The following is a 13,158-nucleotide window of genomic DNA, read 5'->3' on the forward strand; positions in this document are numbered from 1 at the left end:
CTCAAACCATAAAGGAAGGCAAAGAGTCCATCTTCTTCAACTTGAACTCTTCGCATTTCTATACACTTACCTTCCCATTTGGATTCAAATTGGGCAAGTTGGGTTCAAATTGAAGATAACTCTATAAAGTAATCTCTTATATTTTATCTCCTTGTTTGATATTTCTAACCTTTTCTTAAAGATAATACTTGTAAGTCATATCTTTTTCGGTAAACATACCTTTAAGATATTCCCACGTTTTATTTGCCTTTTTGTAACATAATAGATTTGAGGCGATTTTTGTCTCAACTCCACTTAGCATCCATGAAAGAATTTTTACATTTCTCATTCATCTAATTTTTTGTAGTATTCTTCCATGGCTTTGTTTCTTTCTTCAATACCAGTCTCAAATTCATTTTCAACTAATGAAATTTTGAGAGTGGGTTCAAGAATAGTACCTCTTACGAATCCCCACAAACCTTGACCGTTGATGAATGTCTCCAAGTGTCCCGCCCATATATCATAGTTGCTTCCTTCAAGTTTGAATGACAGAATAAAGTTGGAATTCCTTGTATTGTGTGGAAAATATTCACCCATGATGAATTAAAGGAGGAAAAGTAAAACACAGTCATATAAGCAGTTTATAAGATAGTTTGTGAATATAGTTATTTAAAAAAAACAAGGTTTAATGGCAACATAAAGAAGCCCATGACAGGTCTGGTTTGGATCAGATCTGATCCAAAATCAGACCCCAAAGGATCACCTCTAAACATGGTTGATCCCCACTTATATATATATATATATATATATATATATATATATATATATATATATATATATATATATATATATATATATATATTAGGTCCTGTTGCAGGTTTGATTCGCTTTGCGTGCATACAAAAAAATCAGCAGAACTGGACCAGATCTGCGCGCTTATGGAAATCTGCAGATCTGTGCGCATGTACACTTGCATATATATCCACATGCACAATCGAACTGATTTGTCCACATGGACACTGGCGAATCAAATTTAAGACTTTAAAAAAATATGCAGAACATATTTACAGCTAAGAACTATGCAGAAAAATAACTCACAGGTCAAATTCGATTTTAAAACATGAAAACTATAAACACGAAATAAAAAATCATGTACATGCCAAAAGGAAACAAATGGCTGACACAAAATAAAATAAGCATGATTTATGAGGCAACTCACTAATGCACTGTTGATCATACACCTAGCTCTGATACCATGTAAAGAACCATACATACAATAACTTGATATTTCAAACACAGGCTAGCACAAAGTTGCACTCAAATGTTACACACCACAAAAGCAAGAAAGTGCATAAAATGCACTATTTTATTAAGTATAAGGGAATAAAAACCCTTATTGAATAATGAATACATTGGGCTTGGAGACCCTTATTTATAGAGGGGTGAAAGAGAGGGAGTCGTTGGGCTGTACAGTCCCAACGTCTCTTTAGTAGACAAAGATTGTGCAACATAGTCTGTAATTAGATGACAGACTATGCAGCACTGTGCCGCACACAGTCTGTCATTAGCTGACAATGTTCAGCTATGATAGATTACATAAAAAAATACAGAATTAAAATATACACATATGCCTCTAGTGTTGCATTCTATCTTTGACAATTTTTGCATCTTTTTGAGGCAGATATTGTTTATTTCTAGGTTGAACTGCATGTTAAAGTGTTTAATGCATGAAAACTTGAGGCAGCATGCCTGATTTCTCACTTGGTGCTCAGATATTCCAAATGTGTTGCTTCAAATAGGGTTTTGCCCTTATGTTTCTTCTAGTTTTATGGGTCTAATTACCACCTTCTCTTCAATTACAAAGGCGGTTTATTCAAGCTGAATTTTTTGTTCATGAGCTCGGCCCTTATAAAAGCATGGAGGAACTGTGGCATGGGGAAGTCTGAGCTGATTATCTCTTGTTTTTCTACATTTCTGATCTAGTGAGGAACTTTTCATGTCATAGCACTCGATTGGAGACTGTTCTAACAAATGAATAGCTTGAAAAAGTTTTGGAACGTTATATCTTTTGTGCTACAGTGGGAATATTACAGAGAAGTTGCATTTATGCATACATGCACAAACACAACCAATACACACACAAATCTCTCTCTCTCTCTCTCTCTCTCTCTCTGTTATAACCAAAGGTATAGTAGGATCAAGCTCACTTTTCTTACTATAGTGATTATAATTTTTGTTGTGAATATTATCATTACATTCAGTGTGTGCTTTTACATCCCTCTAAGGAGAGAGATTCTTGTTCGTATTTTGAGAGCCAAGTATTGATTATTTAGCACAACAAATTTTTTTTCCAGTTTTTTCTCCATATTTTTGCATGTTACTCGTTACTAAGCATAAGCAAGGACTTTTTTCAACATTTATTCAAATACAAAAGTTTTTTAACTTATGGTGAAATTTTTTCTTGCATTGAAATTCTTGAATGAGATTGTTGACTATGGTTCAAATGACGAACTTGGCTCCATAGTGTTGGTTGTCATGGCTTGGTATGTAACCAATGTTGTCAAAATTGATCAAAATGGGTCGAATTCATAACGGCTGATTTGAAACATGGGTCGATTCAATCGACCTAAATTGGTCGGTTTGAAGTAGAATCGGTTCAGAATTAGCCATTTTTTTCTTGTTTTTTGATGTTTTGAATAAGAAAATCTTTTGATTCTTCGGTTTTTTAAAGAAACTTATGCACCTAGTGAACCGATTTTAACAACATCAATGGTATCCCATGTGGTAAGCGAGGTCCTGTGTCAAGCTGAAGGCCCAGGATCGAATCCTTCTGCCACATGGGGTGTCTATTTTCTGGTAGGGGTACGCCTAACCCCAACTTGCCTTTAAAAAAAAAAAGTATGTATAATTGATCAACTCTTTTGATAGCTGCTTCTATGCGCCTGTTTGGCGGGCCTTTAAAATTGTCGATTCTAAACTTGGGCACCGTGCTAAATGAAACATGATATTGGTTTTTTTTTTTTTGAAATTTTGACCCCTGGATGTGTTCAGCATGATTGATTCACTATAAATCGACATTTGAAACATGCATTTTGGATGAAAAAAATGGTGTTTGGAGCCTCAAAAATTTATGAAAATTGTAGGCCATCAATTTTTTAAACCTTATAAAAAACTATTCATGCATTGGAATCAAATCCACCAAGAAGTGATTCCTATAAAAACAATAATATAGTTCACATTTGAACGGTCATAATTAAAAAAAAAACATTGAAAATCTAATTGCATGTTTCATTTAGCATCTATCATGTTTTGTAGGTTTCTATATATATATATATAGTCACTAGAACATATTAATTGAAATATGTTAACCGAAGTGTAATCTAGGCATTTTTTATACTTTTTTTGCAAATTCAGCCCTCGAGATGTATTTGGCATAGTCCATTTGCTAAGAATAGACCGTTGGATCATGTATTTTCGAAGAAAAATGTGATATTTGGATGCATGAATATTTAAGAAAATCTCAAGCCTTTGATTTTCAAGTCTTAAAAGACTCTTCTTATGCATCATAATTGCTTGATCTAAGAGTTTGTTTCTATAAAAACCAAGCATCTAGATCACACTTGTATGGTAAAATTTAAAAAAAAAACACATAAATCTTAATTCATACTCTAGCTCACATATTTCAAGTTAACATTATATATATGTGTGTGTGTGTGTGTGTGTGTGTGTGAGAGAGAGAGAGAGAGAGAGAGAGAGAGAGAGAGAGAGAGAAATGAGAAGTTAGGTCCCATTAGGCCCTCAAAAATTGTACTTTCAAGTAATTTTTGGTTTATTGGAACCATTAGATGTGTTTGCCATGGTTTACTCAATAGAAAACATATGTTTGACTAAGAATTTTTATGCTCTAATGTGTATTTGATATTTTCACTTCAAACCATTTGAAAGAAGTAAATTAGCAAAGATTAACACATCTAACTTTTCAAATCAAGAAAAAATACTTGAAAGTAGGATTTTTAGAGATTCTTAACTAGATTTAATGAAAATGGGTTGGACCATCCCCTTCTATCTTTATAATGTGCACACCATTTATCTTCCCACCTTAGACTCTTTTAAAAAATATATTTGCATGTGTTTTTTACTTAATATAAATGCTTAGATGTGATCTCTATGCTTTATTTAGTAGAAATCATGTATTTGTTTAAACAATTTTTATATTTAAATGTATTTTTAGCTCAACAAAAAGATTAACATTTCATATTATACCAAAACTTGATTAACTAAAAATCAAGAATACTTGTTAAATTGATTTGCTCTAAACATTACTATATATATGATAACATACTTCTACTTACTAAAAACCAAATTTTTTATAATTTTTTAGTTTTCCTTTTTTTATCGAACCTTGTAGATATGATTTACATATATTTTTTAGTACAAAACAAGATTTGGATCCTGTGATTGTGACATGCAAGTAAATTTTAAAAAATCTTCAAAAATCAAGGACCCATAAGGTGACAAAATATCAGAACTTAAAAAATTTTTCACATTAAAAAATCATAATCAAATGCATGATACCTCTAAGAAAAACTATGTTAAATTCATCTATGTTGTATGGTTGAGAAGAAACTTATATGCATGGTTTCTATTAGGTTGGTGTAATTTCTCTTAGAGATCACTTTAGCATTGCTTATATAAATATATGAAAAAGTGGTAGTTGCCTACCACTCGCGAATGTTCATTTTTTTTTGTAGATTTGACCATTCATGTAAGCCCCAATATTTTTAATCACTTGTAAAATACGTAAAAATTAAATGCTTTTTCTTATTGAATAATTATCAAATCGCCGACCCCAATTGTTTTGGGATGAAGGCGTTGTTGTTGTTGATTGAATAATTATCGATGAAAATATATTTAACTTTGGCTCAAAACCTCATGTGGGTTACATTCCATAAAAAAAAATTATATTGAGTTTAAATGTGATTCATTTAAAATACTTCAATTATAAAATAACAAAGTATTAAAAAACCTACACAATAGTAACATGTATTTGAATTCAGTGCCCGATAAAATAAAATGATTGGTTCATTGACGTCGTCGTAACGTCTTCCATCCGCAATTGTATTTATAATCACCTCTATGCCCATAAAAAAGGTCAAATTCATTAAAACTTGGTAGGTCTACACCAAAACACATTTTTAGTGTACAAAGTTAATATAAAAAACATATTAATAATAACATAATTCATTTAATCAGATATTCATGATATACATTCATTATGGTATACATATGTGATATATGTTAATCAGGAAAATACATTATATTTATTAAAAATATGACTAAGTAGGTGTGATGTGTCATTCACCTAATAAGTTAACATATTCTTTTCAATTATAGTGTAATCTATAGTCGATCTGAGTTCATATAATCATGCTAAAATAATTAAAGTACAACCAAATTCATAGATTCACATCTGGCTATCTTAACCAACTCATTCGATCATCATAAATCCCAAGACTATTTTATAAGTTTAAACGAACTCTTTAAGAGTTGAACATGAGTTGGCCATGAGCGGTTCGACTTGTTTTCCAGCCCATTGCTTGGGTGATAAGGCCAAGAACACATTCTAGGTGACATCCTTCAATTTGAATGCTTTAAGCCGACCTCTTCGACAAGGTGACCAAAACCCTTATGAGAATTTGTCTTTGTATATAATTGCTAAAATTTATTTAGAAGTTATCAATTGACTATATTATGCATCCTTTTGGTTGGTTCATGCATTTGTATGAGAGACTACAAAAAATTTATCACAAGTATATGGAGGTCATAGGCATTATAGGTAGCATAACCAATTGCAAAAGTAGATGATAAAAAAGGATAAAAGGGAGAAACTACTATGGCTGAAGAAACTTCATTAAGAAATAGAAGTTTTGGAGGCAGTTATGATAATATTATTTTTCTTTTTCTAAATGGCAAGCATTGTGCCTTCTTTTCTTTGTATTTCATGTTGGAGATTTTATAAATAAAAATAAACACTAATCACCATTTAGAAAATTTTGTAGAGGGGAGCCCTATATCAGTGATAGGATTCTATGAATATTTATTCAAAAAAAGTGAGCAAGCCATTGTTTTGAATTTGGGTATGGATGAATCTCTATACTTTTTTTTTTCAACGGAGAAAGCTCGGGTTTTATACAAGCATATATATACCATTGGGATTCAGACGTGCAACATCCTGACACAAGGTGACATGCACTAACTATTACTGCCAGACAAGCGAAGCCGAGAGCAGATCAAGTGATTTGACATGCATCCTCACCATCAACAATGTACACAAGGACCATGAGATCTTTGTGGGATAAAACAATGGACAATGAAGATGTCAATTCACTTTCTTAAAATGTTTTGACAGATCACCTAATCTATTCTCGGCAGAGCCCTCATTGGTGGATGAATCTTTATACTTAGACAAAGATACTTCAGTAATCAACTTGTGTCACATTTGTAGCTTTTTTTCTGAAGACAAAAAAAATCATTACCAAGAACCAAGTCACTTAATTAATGATCTCACTTTCATGCAAGGTAAAACTCTGGGCAAATGACACAACCACTCAACCTTATGTGCCCCAACCGTGATAAATTGACAGCAACCCCCACGCATTGTGTAGCATTTGATTGTGTTGCTTTGCACTTAGATCTATAAGATCCATTATAGTATTATGTTGACAGTTGGCAATTGACATGTTCAAAGTCCATGTTGAACCACATACATTAGAAATATATAGCCACTACTTTGAAAAATATACAAGATAAACTCTTATTTTTTTGAGATTTTGCATAAAATCCTTTGATTTTTTTTTAGTTATGTTTTGAGGATTTTTTCTTTCTTTCGATACACACTTCTGACTTTTCTAAAATTAGAAAAGGTACTCAAAATTTGCTGTTTGCTTCATTAATCTTTTTTTTAGTTAAAAAAGTCAGAAATTGATTGTTTTTTAATTTTTAATATTTGCATGACAAAATATATTTAATATCATGAATATTTTGTGAGTTCATAGCTAATATTGTGATATTTATTTTATTGCTGAATGTTGAACATATTTTTATCATATTTTGCCAATATAAAATATTTAAAACCAAAAAAATGTCTAGTAGGGTTTGTTTTACTCAGTTTGTTTTACTAAGTTGGCCAAAACTGATAAATTAAGTATATTTAATTTTCATATTTGAAATATGAGAATTCCTCTAGTTTTGATCTTAGAGGGCATTGAGAATGCTTCAACTACTAAAATGAGAGACCTTAGTGACAAAACTACATAAGTAAATAAAAATATTTATCTTAAATATAAAAAGGATAACATGTTAGACAAAACCATCATGTGCACCTACATGGATGACAATCTCATTAGGGTGTTCGAAGATTACCTTATAAAAAAGGCAATGTTTGATGCTATTTCGAAGAAATATGATACTATTGAAACTCATATTCAATTGCTTTTGTATTTATGACATGATTAAAATAAACAAAATCAAAATCAATTACTTACTTACATCTGATTTAAAATAAATAAAATCAAAATCAGTTACTTACCTACATTTGATATGATTGCTTATTCTTTAATAAGAGCCATATTAAAAAAATATTTACGAAACATGTATCTTGTATGTCGCGAATGTTTATTGGCGAGGTGTCAAAGCGGCAGTGGAAGCTGATGCAAGTGAAGCAGCTACTCAAGGCACGTCTGTGCTGCCAGCGTCAACTCTATGAGATGCAGAAGCGAACAGAGCTCAAGGTCGCAGTGGGCAAGCTCGAGAAGTCGTGGGAGGTTGTTCGTCGAGTGCCCATCCTTTTTTCATTTGGCACCCTCATCGACAACAGAAACGCGGAGCCTACACAAAGTGCTTGCTTTCGTCAATTTACTTGGACTCGACTCGAGCCCATACACCACTACACCAGTTTACTCAGGCGAGTCGGTCACTTCAGGTCGAGCCTAAGCTTGTACACCAGTTTACTTGAGCGGACCAAGCTTTTTACGAGCCAAACTTGGCTAGGGAGGGCTCAAGCAAACCAACCTTGTATGTGCCAAACTAGGCTAGGGCGGGCTCGAGTCCGGCTAGTGTGTATCCTAGTGACAATTGACACAGTGCTTGCTTCCATCAGGTCCAAAAGGGCCATAAAAATCAAACCCAGGTCTGAACCGAGCATTAAGAACACAACATCCCACGAGCTACGCTGGTTAAGCGACTCTGGTAAAATTTCAAAATAGAGTAAAAACTTTCACATTCCTGCCAAGAGTCAGTAGAGAAAACATGTAAAGCCGGTTAAAAAAATAATAATACTCACAGTGCGATGCATATGACGGATGATCAAGGATTACTGTTTTCCCTATCGCTCTGATACCAAAAGTTGTAACGCCCCAAAATCCTGGACTTGAAACCTTTTATGAAAAAGGTTGAAAGCTTTGAAATCGATCATTTATCAGAGATTGAAACAAAAGTTCAGCGAAAAATCATATTTGAAATAGCAAGTCCCTGGACCTTGGACGCATTACAGCGCAAACTTCTCTTTACAAGCTGATTTGCAACTCAATTATATATTTATTGAAATGAAACAGAGTTTTGGTAATACAATTTTAATAATTCATAGTTTTAATCAGAATAAATGCTTTCAAAGAAACTCTATATCATATTTACCAAAATATCCTTAAGAGTGTAACATCAAGGAAATGGACTCGTCTTGAACACATCACGTTGTCGTGCCATCGCAAACTGTAACAACCTGTTCACCATCTGCCCATGAAATGGGTCAGTTTCGCAAGAAACTAATAGAGGTGCCAAAGACAAGAAAGAACAAAGTTTGCAATAAGCAAGATAATTGCTAAATCAAGCAAGAGAAGCAAGAGTAGCAGAATTAACCGAACGTGCCATGAAGTAAGCAAAACTCTAGTAAAACAACCAACTAAATACAAGAGAGGTAAGGATCGTAGTGCTAAACAAATAGCGATGACAATCCAATTTATTCTATAGGCGAAGAGTAACTAACTCTATCCGACAGCCAAACAAAACAACTAAATAAGATAAACACTCATAACAATGCTCACAATACATACAATTGTCATCAAATGGTTCTGTTCATCAGCAAGTAATTAGATTAATCGTAAGGCACAAGATATTGCATCGCAAACAATTTATAAGCTACACATGATAAACAATCATATGGCAACAATTGTATCACAATATGTAAGCAACTTATAAGACAAACAACTACATCAATCCTAGTTACCACCAGTTCGTAGATTACGAGTTGTATGCAATCACATCAATCATAAGAGACACAAGCCAACAAGTGCTACGTTACAATAAGCAACAAGCAGCTCGACCAAGGGGTAAAGTAAGTCACATTCTAATATGTAGCAACTGACATAATGCTATTATTACAAGCATTTAACTAGTATGAGAAGCTAGATGTTACTTAGCAAAAAACTGTGTAAGCAGTTTAACAAACTAGAGTAACGCCTCGATAAGCATGCATAGCTCAACGAGTAGTATACTGAACTACCGAGCAAGCAATCAATCAATGCATATCTTATAATCATATGTGTAGGTTACATTTTGTTCTCATTATTAGCTGGCCATTGTAGGTACGCACAAGGCATGAAATATAGAAACAACCGACATCGATTCAGGGGTCCATTATGCTATGTATTTTACGCTATCCCAAGTGACTGACAGAGTCCTCTCATAAGGGGATGACCAGTGACTAAGAGAGTAAGTCTCTAAAGACCTAAGTAGCCCATAGATGCATCCAAACTTCTGCAGAAGTGGCTTGAAGGCTATCTTTGTAGTAATTTCCCTAACCTTCGCTGATTGAGGAAGTCAGATCTTTGTCTGTGACTACCATTAATGGTTTGACCATCAAAGTTTTGTACCATCCATCCTCTCTCTTGATGAACCATGTCGAACGGGCACGATGGGGGTTTCTTAACCGCCGTACCATTCTACATGCTCTGGTCTTTCGACCCACTCAAGCATCTTGCCTGTGAAGGCGCATAATTATCATTATGTGAATTACATGTGCTATTGTTCGTTCGAGGCAACTACACACCTCTCATCCTACTCACCGCAGTACGCAACATATATGTTCAAAAGTATAACCATGATGAGAGAAGTAAGGATTTCTCGAAGGAAATCCCTCAACAGGTTTGCTTTACAGAAGTCCACAGTAAACTCATTCAAGTTCCAACTTACCATGCTGGGGTCTTTTAGACAATCACGAGCATCTTGCCTATTAGGCGAAGAACAACATTACATGATTAATAGAAAGTGTCAAAGCATGCCTCGAGGTTACTACTGACCTCTTATTCTGCTCCTCGTAGTCCAAACATATCACACATGACTAAGAATACGACTACGAGGGGAGGAGCATGGATTTCTCAAAAGAAATCCACCAACAATAATCTTGCGAAAGAAAGAAGTGCGCCAACTATCTTAGTTTGACCAAAAAGCCTAGTAACTAGGTCTCACAACAGAGGTGATGTAGCACCGATCTAGCAATGACGCAGGTACCTGATAAAACTCTCGTCTAACTCATGCACATGCTCCTAAATAGGGTTATCTGAATCGTATCGGATACGCCAACTGAAGTTCTAACACACTTTTCTCAAATACATCGATTTGAGAGATTTGACCGCTACCTCGCAAGAGGCTTTTGAAATCTACTTTACTAAATTATATGTTTTGAAAATAGTTTGTTGCTTAAAAGTCATCCTTTTTTTAATAACTAAGTGCATAAGTGTGTGTGTCATGACTTTTAAAACAAATAAGCGAAACAATACGCTATACACTAGAAGCTGCACTCAGGGAGTGTAAGCCGACAAGAGGCAAACCCGTGCACATTATAGTGTAATGGCAAATCGAGGAGCAAGACTCGATGTGAAAAGCTGCACCTCAAGCGAAAAACGCAAAAGCCACACATGAGGTATGAACTTATACCTCGTCTATTGAAACACACAAGCAGACAAATATGTAAGCAACTCACGAAGTACGAAATCATACCTTAACTAAGCAAGTACAAAAGGTGACTCACGAGGCATGAAGTTGTGTCTCGATTAAACGATAAGCGTAAGCAAGTAAAGGAGCATACGACAAAGATAAGATCACAATCAAGAGTAAAGCATATATACAAAGTGCGACAACAATCTAAGGACAAAACAACATATGCAAAAAAGTGAGTGCGAAAGCAAGCCTCGGCATGTAAAGCATAATAACAGGAAAGTAACGTATGAAGAGTACAAGCAAGAAGTAAAGCCATGATGCATAAAGCGTGGGGCAATCATAATATAAAAAGCTAGAAAAGAAACAAATAAGAAAATAACAAAGGACCAGGATTGCGTCCTGGAGTTAAAATGCATACACATACTAGTAAATGCCATGGTGCAAAACACGGGGCAACAAGTAACAAAAAGGCAGAAAGAAAAATGCGAAAATGTAAAGAAGAACCGGGATCACGAAACCACGTCTTGGAAGTAAAGCAGTAACAGAAAAGAACTACAAGTAAAAGCTTGGGCACATATAGCGCGGTGGCAACATGAAAGTAAAATGCAAGAATCAAAAGGACCAAGTTCGCGAAACCGCATCATGGAGTTAAAAGTATATATATATATATACTTCGTTCTCATAATTTAATTAATTTTTCTTATTTTAGCATTTGTCAATTGATTGTCCTTTCAAGCAATAATCCCCTACTTCGAGGGGTTGTGGTCCTTGTATGCCTACGGTGTAGGTAAGCGCAAGCTCGAGCTAGGGAGGGCGAGTAGGATCCACCGTTCAACCTGCGATGCTTAGAATGTTAGTATGTAAATCAAAAGCCAAAAGCAAGTCCGATAACACCTATAGTAGTATTGGACCATAAGGGTAGGCGGGGAGCTTAGCTCCCTGTAGAAAAGCAACAGAAGCAGCTAAGCCTCCTGTAGGCTGCAAAGGTAGGAACTCTGCACCCTACCAACAAGGGTGCCAAAGGCAGGGGCCTCAACCCTGCCTGGCAAAAAGCTGCAGAGGCAGGGAGCAAGGGCTCCTTGCCTGCCAAAACAAAGAAAGGCAAGGGAGGGAGCAGAGGCGCCCTGCCACAACAAGACAGGGGGTGCACCCCCCTGCTGAGAAGGAGACATGGGTTCCGCCCCTGCCAGTAGAAAGATCAAGGCAAGGGGCGAAGCCCCCTACTGGGAAACAAACAATATGCAAGGGGCTTATCCCCCTGCCCGAATACAGGAAGAAGAGGGGCTTTGCCCCATGCCGTGAAACCAAGGGGGGGAGGGGGAGCTTTGCCCCCTGCTGACATAACACAAGAGGCAGGGGGTGGAACCCCCTGCCGTGAAGCCACAGGAGAGCAGGAGGGAGTTTCGCCCCTCTGCCGGGAATGAGACAGGCAGAGGCTCAACCCCTACCGACAACAAGAACAAGGCAGGGGGAAGAAGCCCCCTGCTCGAAAACAAGAAGACAGGGGCCTTGCCCCTTGCCTAGAAAAACGAAAGCTGGGGGAATGCTCCCTCTGTCGGCAAAACAAGTGGGACAGGGGGAGTAGAGCCCCCTGTTGACAAGGCAAATGGGGGGGGGGGGTGGGCTGCGGAGCCCCTTGCCGGCAAAACAAGAGAGTCGGGTCTGTCGACACCACAGACGGCAAGGGGCTTCACCCCCATGCCGATACGAAAAGAGGGACAGGGGAGCGGAGCCCCCTGTCGACACCACGAACGGCAAGGGGCTATGCCCCCTGACGACAAGAAAAAAAGGACAAGGGGAGTGGAGCCCCCTGTCGACACCACGAATGGCAAGGGGGCTACCCCCCCTAGCCGACAAGAAAAGAGGGACAGGGGTAGCGGAGCCCCCTATCGATCGTTCGAGAAGTTGAGTCTGGGCTGGACCCGAATCTGGGTCCTGCTCGGATTCGATGCGGCGGGGAGACTGCAACACGTGTTCGATCTTTTTTTCTAATCGGGATTTACCCAGGTTTAACAGAGACCCCCGTTCAAGGAACAAAAAAAAGCTAGAGCAATGTTTCATTGTGTCTCTTCAGGCGTGTCGAATCAAGTAGAAGGTGACAAATAAATATTCTTATAGTCTTCTGCTAAACCCTTTTTATGGCTCTATATAAACTTTTACGAATACATAAATTATTAACGAAATCAC

The sequence above is a fragment of the Nuphar pumila genome, chromosome 10 (genome assembly GCF_984573655.1).
Source record: "Nuphar pumila chromosome 10, dmNupPumi1.hap1.1, whole genome shotgun sequence".
In the NCBI taxonomy this organism is placed as follows: Eukaryota; Viridiplantae; Streptophyta; class Magnoliopsida; order Nymphaeales; family Nymphaeaceae; genus Nuphar; species Nuphar pumila.